Source organism: Macrobrachium nipponense, chromosome 35, assembly GCF_015104395.2.
Source record: "Macrobrachium nipponense isolate FS-2020 chromosome 35, ASM1510439v2, whole genome shotgun sequence".
NCBI classification, from domain to species: Eukaryota; Metazoa; Arthropoda; class Malacostraca; order Decapoda; family Palaemonidae; genus Macrobrachium; species Macrobrachium nipponense.
The window spans coordinates 66,529,486-66,540,032 of NC_061096.1; the positions used below are offsets into that span (position 1 = coordinate 66,529,486).

The 10,547-nt window shown below is 37.6% G+C and overlaps 1 long non-coding RNA gene across 1 annotated transcript; it reads right to left on the reverse strand.

The window, feature by feature from the left end:
• Window positions 1-1,766: 1,766 nt before the first annotated feature.
• LOC135208278 (uncharacterized) lies at window positions 1,767-10,202 on the reverse strand. Its single transcript, XR_010313155.1, has 3 exons — window positions 10,173-10,202; window positions 2,301-2,389; window positions 1,767-2,054 (listed from the first exon to the last, which is right to left on the reverse strand). It is a non-coding gene; the product is annotated as an uncharacterized LOC135208278 (long non-coding RNA).
• Window positions 10,203-10,547: the final 345 nt, after the last annotated feature.

Here is a 10,547-nt window from a genome sequence, read left to right on the forward strand (position 1 = left end):
CATCTTTCAGCGTGTATTACTCCTGGTAGCTTCTTAATGGGGTCTACTGGAAGGATTGTCGGGTATCCATATATTTTGCCTTTTTCTGATTTCTGTGTCTGGTCTAGATACTGGAAATTTTTGTCCTTTTTAAGGATGTTTACCGATTCCTGGTTCTTTGGCGTGATGATGAATTGTCCTCTGTCGTTTGGTTTGGCAATTATTCGCAAGGCGGGGTATTTGTCCTCAAGTTCCCTTATTGCTGCATAAGATGGGAGTGGGGATTGCTTTGAACTTGCATAGTGGAGGGAATTTGGTTAAGGATTGTGTGTCTGTGCATGTTTTCATGTGATGTTGCAGGAGGTTGTGTGCATGTGTTTGGAGTCTTCCTCAGTTTTCTTAATTTCTTTCTGTTGTGGGCTACCTGGTAGCCATCGTTTCCTTGTGTTGATTCATTGCCAGAGTGTGAGCTGTGTTCATGTTCATCAGAGCTGTCCAGAGGGGGGGGGGGGGTGCAATCGTTGGGGTGGTTGTTTTTTTTTTTTGCCTGTGAAGGGTTGTCATCTAGAGTGTTTTTCTTGGGGAGAGTGAATTCGTGGTCTGTATTTTGGAGAGGCTGGGTCGGGGGAGCTGTCGCACGATCTGGTCCGTCTTCTAGTCATTGGTGTTTCAGAGGCTGATGGTTTGGTATGGGTGTCAGGCTGAGTTTGTGATATGATAGTAGGAGATGATGGGGGTGAGGTCTTGTATGATTCAAGTACAGAGAGGGGGTTGAGGATATTTGTGAGGTGTACGTAGATGGTGTGACTGTTGCCTGAAGGGCTTGGGTGTTATCAGTTAATTTGAGTTCTGGCTTATGGAAGGCGCCAGCCTATGCTTTTCCTATGCTACTTCCAATGTAGTATTGCTACAGTAGAACTTTTTTCTCTCTTGAATCTTGTTTCTCCGAGTTTTCAGACCACAACAGCTACCAAATTTTCCACAAGAGAGACTGTGTTAGTGTGGGAAGGTTATTTTTAGAAGGAAAGACAAGTAAAATGAGTTACTGAAAGCACTTATAAAATAGTGAGAGAGCTCTCTCAAGTCTTATTTTCCCTTGCTTAGCGCACCGACTATCAAGTCAGCAGGGCTAAACTACAGGGAGAGTATGCAGAGATACTGCAAGGTGATTGGCTTGTAGCAGAGAAGTAAAAGCTTGAATTCCTGAAAAGAAGCTTGAGAGATTCAGCTCTGGCTTCTCATGGTCGGCGGCCGAAAGTGGGAGGAGTCTGGGTGGAGCTTAGCTCTGGCTTGTGAATGGCCGGCAGACAAATCTGGGCGGAGTCTGCAGTGCAGGAGAGGCGATATTACTGCAGCAACTGCGACTTGCAGCTTAGTCTACCTCCAGTCATGGGTAATGCAGCTTAGCCCACCTCCAGTCATGGGTAATGCTGCTTAGTACATCCCCAGTCATGGGTAATGCAGCTTAGTACACCCCCAGTCATGGGTAATGCAGCTTAGTACACCCCCTGTCATGGGTAATGCAGCTTAGTACACCCCCTGTCATTGGTAATGCAGCTTAGTACACCCCAGTCATGGGTAATGCAGCTTAGTACACACCCAGTCATGGGTAATGCCAGTTAGTACACCTCCAGTCATGGGTAATGCAGCTTAGCACACCCCTAGTCTTTATATGGGTAATGCAGCTTAGCACACCCCAGTCATGGGTAATGCAGCTTAGCACACCCGTCATGGGTAATGCAGCTTAGCACACCCCCAGTCATGGGTAATGCAGCTTAGCACACCCCCAGTCATGGGTAATGCAGCTCGGCACACCTCTAGTCACAAACTTTGCAGTTTATCACACCTCCAGTGACAGGCCTAAATGGTTGGAGTAAATATGGCTCAGGTCTGCACATTAATTCCCTAGATATCAGCTTACTAGCAGAACAGTCTTGCCATCTTGTATGGTTGCATTGCAAGGGGATACATCGATGCCTTCATTAGTGTTGACCCGTACAAGGGTTTGACTTACAAGTGGTGAAATCCATACTAAGGGGTTCTCCTCATCCTTGGGGAAGAGAGGGGCTGAATCACTGAAAAATAAAATTACAAATGACTTCTCCTTCATCCACGAAAGCTTGGAGGAGAATTTTTGCTCCAGTTCAGGATTCATTATCATGATACTATGTTTTCCTTTTTACTTAAAAGAAACAGATTAGTGAACGAAAATTAAGGATATTAGCTTTAATTATCCATATATTGTTAATCTTACTAGATATCAACCATATGCTTATAGGCCTTTAATTAGGTATAAAAAGATTGATTAACCGATTCCTTACCATTCAGCGATGATAAATGGACAAATTATGTTAGAGTCTTGAAAAATCTGCTCTTCAATCTCCTCTGCCATGGATTAATTCCCAGTGACCTAAAAAAACCAGAAATTAATTATTATTACAGTGTTGGTTGATTTTTAACATAAGGACTAGGCCTTGAATACTACCTACATACAATCATTCTGCAGGTCCATGGAGTGAACTGATAGACTCAGCCTATATATCCTTTCAGGATGATCCTACAACACCATTGAGCCTAATATTGCAGTAGCTTGTTCATAGAGAACTCTAGTATCTTCCAGTATACACCGAGTTGTGGTAGTGTTGGTTTGTTTTAGTTACGCAATGGATTGTGAAGAAAAAATCTAGAATTTATTCTTAAAAGTTTAATACAGATTTGATTCTTAGATTTATTTTTAATTGAATTATTTTTGATTGAACAATAAGTTCTTATGTGTATCGTTTTATTTTTTTTATAGGTGTAAAACTTCTCCCCCTTCCATTGTATGCATGGTTCTTGCCCTTCTATGAATTAAAACATGAAAAAATGCTCCTTTGGTGAAGACAGATGAGCTTTGTCAATTACATTACCTTTTGAATCTTTAAAGTGACTGATTTGAAGCATTGCCTAGTGAGAAAGCATAGAAAAAGGAATTGTATCAATATATAATAAAGACAGTTTAATACGGATATTTTCCATTTTGAAAAGGCTTACCTTAATAATTGTGGCAATGCACTGAAGTCCTTGGTGTTAAAGGGTAAGATACTGAGTGTAAGTGTACATATTTTTTTCATTTGAGTGAAGCTCTGGGCAAGTGGTATTGCTAGTAACTAAAATATAATTTTTGTTACCGTCAACTATACTTTATTTATTATTGCTGTTAACACGCTTGTCTATGTTGGATTAAAGTGCCTAATGTTGTAAAGGACAAAATATAAATATTGATTTTGTAGATTAAGTAGTGGTAGAAAATTGAAGTGTGCTTAAGTGTGTATGTGGTGTGAAACTGGTATAATTTCCTTGGAAAAGCCTTATTCTCCAAGAAAATAAGTCATTGTATTTCTTGAACAGATTTGTATATATTCATTGCTCTGGGTTTGGTGACCTTGTGTTAAAAATGGACCAAAATCCCATTGTTTGGTAGCGGTGGTAGTAATAGAATAAAAATTTGGTATTAAGGAAAATTTGTGTATGAATAGTTTTACATATTTCCACTTGACACCATCAGCCTGTTACATGTGACTATTGCTTTTAGCTTGCTAATCTAGCCACAACAGTCACACCATACAGTACACCTTTGGAAAATAGTAGCTCAAAATGCTACTATTTTCCTAGTACAATAGACAGAATATTTAGCCTTTTTTAAAGCTGGTATCAACTAGATGACGGCTGTAGATTTAATGAATTACTCTTATTGCCGAGAACTTGTTATAACAGCATTAGTATAAAGTTAACTGTCCAGAATATTTTACCTCTAGTTGCTAATTAAACCAAATCACCCTATTGTCTATGAGATAACCAAATGTACCACAGGCTAATGTTGGAAATATTAATCTAAGGCTGCAGTGTCTTACCTTAATTGTGTATGGAAGGTAAACCAGACTCCAGACTTCAAATAATAAAGTATCCAAATCATTAACTTTATCACGAAAACTGACATTTGGAATGAATCTTACCTACTGTTAAAGTTAGCCGACTACCACACTGAATGAGGATGGTGGGTTAGTGCAGTCAGAAGAACAGAGTTTTAGCCAAGTTGACTAAAAGCTTTTTAATGGTGAGAAAACACTTCTCAACATATCAGCCTGATGTGTGATCCGTACTGGCTAGTAGTACAGTAAGGTCCTCGTAGCAAGACTTGTCAGAGGATTCTTCCGGGGAAATAGGACTGTCTTGTAGAGTACTGGTGACTCCTGGGCCTGAGTTGAAAGCCCATAATCCGCAGTCCAAATCTAAGGATAATTTTAATTACTACTTTCATATATGAAGGTGTATTCCTATAGTAAACTAATGTGTAGCACCTTCATGCTCCCAAAATTCACTAGTGGGATTTCAAACAACTAACGACAATGGAACGCCAAGGTTACTATCACATTTGGTTCAGGAGTGTGTCTGTGCCACAATGACAGGGCTTACGGCGTAACGTGCTAAAATTGAACATTTGCGAAAAATGCGGCGAAAATAGTTGTAACTCCCCCGAGCTGCAAGACTACCTTCCCTAGAAGGTGATATTTAAGGTGAAACAAGAATCCAATTAAAGCTTTAAGCATACCATTCAAAAGATTGACGTTTCGTCAACATAATGTGATATAATGAAAGCGCCATACGAACTAAAATAAGCATGAGGTCTTCGTAAAATAAGAGATGTCTGTTATACAGTACTGTTACCTACGCTTATATAATTGTATATTTCTGAAAATGCATAAAAATATGTCAAGGCATACAAAATATTATATGTATACTTGTTGCCTTCATACACATGTGATACGACGATGAGTTCAAAATATCAAGATATATAGATAATTATATCAATGATGTCATATCTTTTTGTACGAACGTACAAAGACCTTTTTGAAGGACATGGATAATTATAGTGGGACACAAATGTATATTTCTCAACTTTCTACTATTCAATATTTGCAATTATAATCACATGAGGATTTAAGTTATAGTATAACAAAAAGAAAAATCTATCTTAAATCTCCCCCTCGAAACGGTAGCAGTTTTTGCGCATGCGCACCAAGAGATAATTGACGTAACCATGACGTTAAACGAGGGAGCCGCTGCATTTCACCAACTTTACAGATTCAAAGAAATTCAGGAGGAGGAGTGTCAGCAAATAAAATTTCCGATTATTCTGAAGTGGAGAGCAGAGATAAAGATCGCCAAGCAATGTTTCATTCGATTCCCTCGAAAGTTTAACGAAAGGCCAACTGCAGAACAAATGTCGGACACTTGGGATAAGAGGTGTGTGGGTCACGAAGAAAAGACTTGTAGAAATAAATATAAAATGAACGATGTTTAAATCAAGACCGTACATCCAATAACTTTGCTGGAAACTTAAGGGTAGGCTCCACTTTGGGGGGTGCCGATCGTAAAAACAAAAAATATTTGCCAAAAATACACTAATCAAGACAGGGCTAATAATGAAATTTTCAGGCATTATTAGCACTATAATAATGCATATTCCCTGTGAGTTTATCATCCTACAGGGAAAATTAATGATTTTATGAAAAAAAATGTGAAAACGGAAATTTTCGGCCCCTCGTACTGAAGGTTATTTGGCGATTGGTGAGAAACTAAAGTCTTGAATAGAAATTCGGTCTGACAAAATGTTGGTATATCCACCTGGAACATGCACAAAAAAAATTATCAAAATAGAACTGTAAATAAGCACGTAATAACAAAAAAAAGAGCAACAACTTTGTAAGTTCAGCGAAAGCCTGCCGAAAAATCAGACTATAAGCTAAGGAAGAAAGAATATTCAGGAAAAATTCAAATCTCGATTTAGGGACAAAACCTTTTGAGAGTTTGTGTTATTATGTCACTTGATAGCCTAAAACATCTAAAAATTATATATTTTTAGGATGTTTTAGGCTATCAAGTGACATAATAACTACAAACTCTCAAAGGTTTTGTCCCTAAATCGAGATTTGAATTTTTCCTGAATATTTCTTCCTAGCTATAGTCTGATATTTCGGCGGGGCTTTCGCTGAACTTACAAAGTTGTTGCTCTTTTTTTTGTTATTACGTGCTTATTTACTGTTCTATTTTGATAATTTTTTTTGTGCATGTTCCAGGTGGATATACCAACATTTTGTCAGACCGAATTTCTATTCAAGACTGTAGTTTCTCACCAATCACCAAATAACCTTCAGTACGAGGGGCCGGAAATTTCCGTTTTTTCACATTTTCTTTTCATAAAATCATTAATTTTCCCTGTAGGATGATAAAACTCACAGGGAATATGCATTATTATAGTGCTAATAATGCCTGAAAATTTCATTAGCCTGTGTTGATTAGTGTATTTTTGGCAAATATTTTTTACGATTTTTTACAATCGTGGACCCCCCAAAGTGGAGACTACCCTTAACCACAACTGACGGGGAAAACTAATCTATTTCAGCCACTGGAAAAGTTTCAGTTCATGAGACTGCTTCGAACTTTGGACAATAAAAAACAACAGGGAAATTTGAAATTCCCAAGAATCAACTACTTATAGCCGAGGAGAGGATCTTGGAACTGCAGGATAAAGTTAGATATCTCGAAGCCACAACTGCTATAAATACTGAAGAATCTGCCGTGACACCAGAGGAGAAAGAAGATCCTACTGTTGGGGGACTCAACGTTAAGGAACATCCGGAGTAGCGAGTCGAGTGTCGGAACAATAGTTCGAACTGTAGACGAAGTTAATTTGGGTTTGTTAAAAGAATGGGTTATAGACAATCTAAATTTTCCTATACATAAATGTATATTTTATGCTGGCATGGAAGACCTTATGGAAAAGAATAGTAATTTAAATGATAATATTCTTGATGACTTAGATGCTCTTGTTGCAGAACTAAAGGACAAAAATGAAAATGTTTGTGTTTATGTTTGTGAACTGGTTCCAGACCTACATGGAAATCTGAATAGCGTTGAAATTTAATTAACTTAAATTAGATGAATGGTGTTCTAAAACGGTTTTTCATTTATAGGTGCAGAGTTGTTCTTTAAAATAGGGACATAAGTTGTTACCCTTCAGTAAGAGAAAATCTCTAGATGAGGAGCTATTAGGCTTTGTTGATGTTATTGTTAAATCATGTCCAGGTATCGCTCGTGATAAACTGGTCAGAGATAAAGAATGCAATCATGTTTCTTGTTACCAGTAGGAATAATGGAGCAATCCCAAAGGTCACTAGGCTTCATTTTCAAATTCACTCAACTTCCATAAAACGTAATTTTGAGAGAAACAGAAATAGAGATACTATGTTTCATAAACAAACAGGCAGTTAGTCAGAGAACACTGTTAATGGTGGAATGTCTGGGAGAACCAATTACTTTTATCAGAATGGTAATAATCACAATATAAATAGTCAGGTACCGAGAGAGATATGCGTCCCTGAAATAGGGAAAATCAAGTCAATTTTAATTCTCATTTTCATAAGGGGAAGCTAAATGACCGTTATGACTGCGGTGAGTTCAACCACCTTCCCGTCGCTGCCGCCATGATCATCAGCTGAGGTGCGGGAACTGTAGAAAATGAGGTCATCAGAGTAAGCTCTGTCGAGAGGGTGTTTTCGTAGGTTAAGGGTCGGGCAATGAAGACTTAACCTTTAAGTACATTGAGAAAGTTTCCTGTCTTAATATAGCTCATGTAACGCAAGGTAACTAGTAAAATGTCCTGACGAATTAAAATTGTTGATAGTCAACAAGAAAATTGATGTTCTTTGCGTGTCTGAAGCTTGGTTAGAACCGAATATTCTCGATCAGTACGTAGGAATTGAAGGCTATAATTCGTTTAGATGCGATGGTGGAGGTGATTGTATCTATGTTAGAAATGACCCGAGATGTGTTCAAATGAAGAATATAATTCCGTCGTGTAAAGGAATCTAAGATGTCTGGGTGAAAATACAATTGCGCAAATTACCAACCATAATTCTGGGATCCCTTTACCGTCACCCAAATATTCCAATAAATACATTTGATTACAGTCATGATAAATTGCAGTCAATATTAACGGAAAACAAGAATTTTTCTTCTTATTGGATGACCCGAACGATGATCAGCTGAAATATCTTTCTAAATTAAGCAATATTATAAACTTATTAAATTGTGCTCAGGTCATCGATAAGCCTACCCATATCACCCTTTATTCAAAGTCTCTCATAGACGTATTAATTGGAAGTAGAAAGGAGATAATAAAAAAAAAAAAAAGAGAAGTAGCTTCTCGTCTTCTCTCTGAAATTGATGTAAATAAACCGAAACGGAAACGTGAAGTCAAAACATTTCGAAGCTTGAAGAATTAGACCCCTGTGACTTTTTGTCATAAATTGATTGATGAAATCACAGTGCTTAGTGGTATCTTCAATACAGATGACGTTAAAAAAAAAAGTTAAAATATTAACAAGTACATTTAAGTCATGTTTAGACTCTTGCGCTCCTATTGTTACACGGGAAATTACCAGACCACCAGCTCCAGGGATCACTGAGGAAATAAAAACAAGAAAAAAGATCAATTAAAGAAAATTTTTGATCACTGAAATAAGAGTCAATCCTTTTGCCGGTTATAATAGGTCCAAGAAAAAGGTAGCATCCTTAATTCGCTCAGCTAGAATAAATACCAATAACAAATAATTTTACGAATGTAAACGAAATAAAGGAAACACTTGGAAAGTAAGAGAAGAGATCTTACCAAGTAAAAGTAAAGGTTCAAGGTTCATCAGTGTTGGTGATCCTGTTGAATCGGCAGAGAAATTGAATGAATTCTTTGCCAATTTCGGTCAAACCGTTTTTGAAGAAATACAGACAAAATTTAGCTATTGAGAACTCCGATGCAGCCCCTCGCTCAACTACGAAACAATCATTTACGTACTTTCGACCCCAACCTGTCAGCGTAGAAACTGTAATAATAATCGTAAAAAATCTAAAGAATAAGAATTAGCTGAAGGCAGATGAAATGAATAGTAAATTATAAAAGATTCTCTCCCTGTTCGGTATTTATATAACCATTATCATTAATACATAAATCGTGACTGGCATTTTTCCAAGTGATTGAGAGTATGCTCTTGTTTGCTCTGCATTGAAGGGAGGCAATAATGAAGATCCTGGACAATATCGTTCCATTTCTCTTCTACCGATTTTGGCAAAGGTCTTAGAAAGAGTAGTCAGTGATCAGCTGTATGAATATCTGTTAATCACTGCTTGATACACAGCATGGATCTAGGAGCCAAATGTTTATTAATGTTACATTTATATCCTAATTTTGTATTATATCTGTAATTCTGACCAAGTTCAGTTAAATTATTTTACCAATAATAATGTGTTATGCTAATATTTGATGTATCTAATGATTATGTATAATACTTTTAATGGATATTTAGATATAAATCTATGTGTATATTACTTTAATCAGCAGAGGTTGAATTTTAAACAAAATGTAATATTGTGGAATAAAGGTATTATTATTGTTATAATTAAAACAGTAAGAGGAATATAAGCTATTTCGAGAGAGAGAGAGAGAGACTTTTACAACCTATAAAAAAAGCGATCCATCGTGAAGGTGGCGCCTATCCTAGGCTCAAGAAGCCTCCTTGTAGAATTGCTATGCCTATTACGAGCTTAAATTGACTACAGGTAAAATTGGGTCAGCACTTAATCTAATTTAACGATTACGTAGCGACACCAATTGCTGTTGTAAACGGAAATAACAGAAACTGTTCGATATTAACAGAATACTGCCGGCGATGTGGAACCATAAGCTGTGTCAAGGGCTCGCTTTTGCCAACATGACGAAACTCCGCCCGCTAACTGCTCCCTAACCACCCTGGGAACAAGTAACAGTCATTACTATAGGACTTTGATAGGATTCATATAGGATTCTAATAGGACCTAAATAAGTCTCTAATAGGACCCAAATAGGCCTTGAATTCTCGACAATTACTGGGGATTTTCCTTCGCAAACGATACACGCCAATACTAAGCCTTTCTGTAAGATAAAAAAACCACAGGATATAGCAGATACCAAATAGGAACTTCAACAGGACCCAAATAGGACTCTAATTCTCGACAATTACTGGGATCCTGCCCTCACAATGATGCACGCCCATCCAAAAACCTTTTTAAATTGGGTGAATATACTACAGGATATGGCCAAAGGTTCAGCATTTACTTACCGTAAGTGTTCTTTCTTTTCTGTGTCGTGCCCCTAAACACACATCACACCACCACCCCCTTCCCCTCCTTCGGTTTTTCGTGTCCAGCTTCACCGGAAGAACTTAACGAAGAACCTTCAACTCACTTGTTTTATAACGACACAAGGGAAAATCCTGATGTTTATAAGGCGTACTCTGCCTTAGTACTTAGGTCCACAGTGCCTTCACACTCACAGAAATAAGTCAAGTCTTCAATTTTCCCCCATTAAAGATAAAGGACCGCTCGGAATGGTCGACTACCTATCACTACTGCCTTTTAGAAACTGCACCCAAATTCCAAATTTCCAATTTCCAGAAGACGTCGACCAGAGCAGACCAAGACACAAAATTCTATCT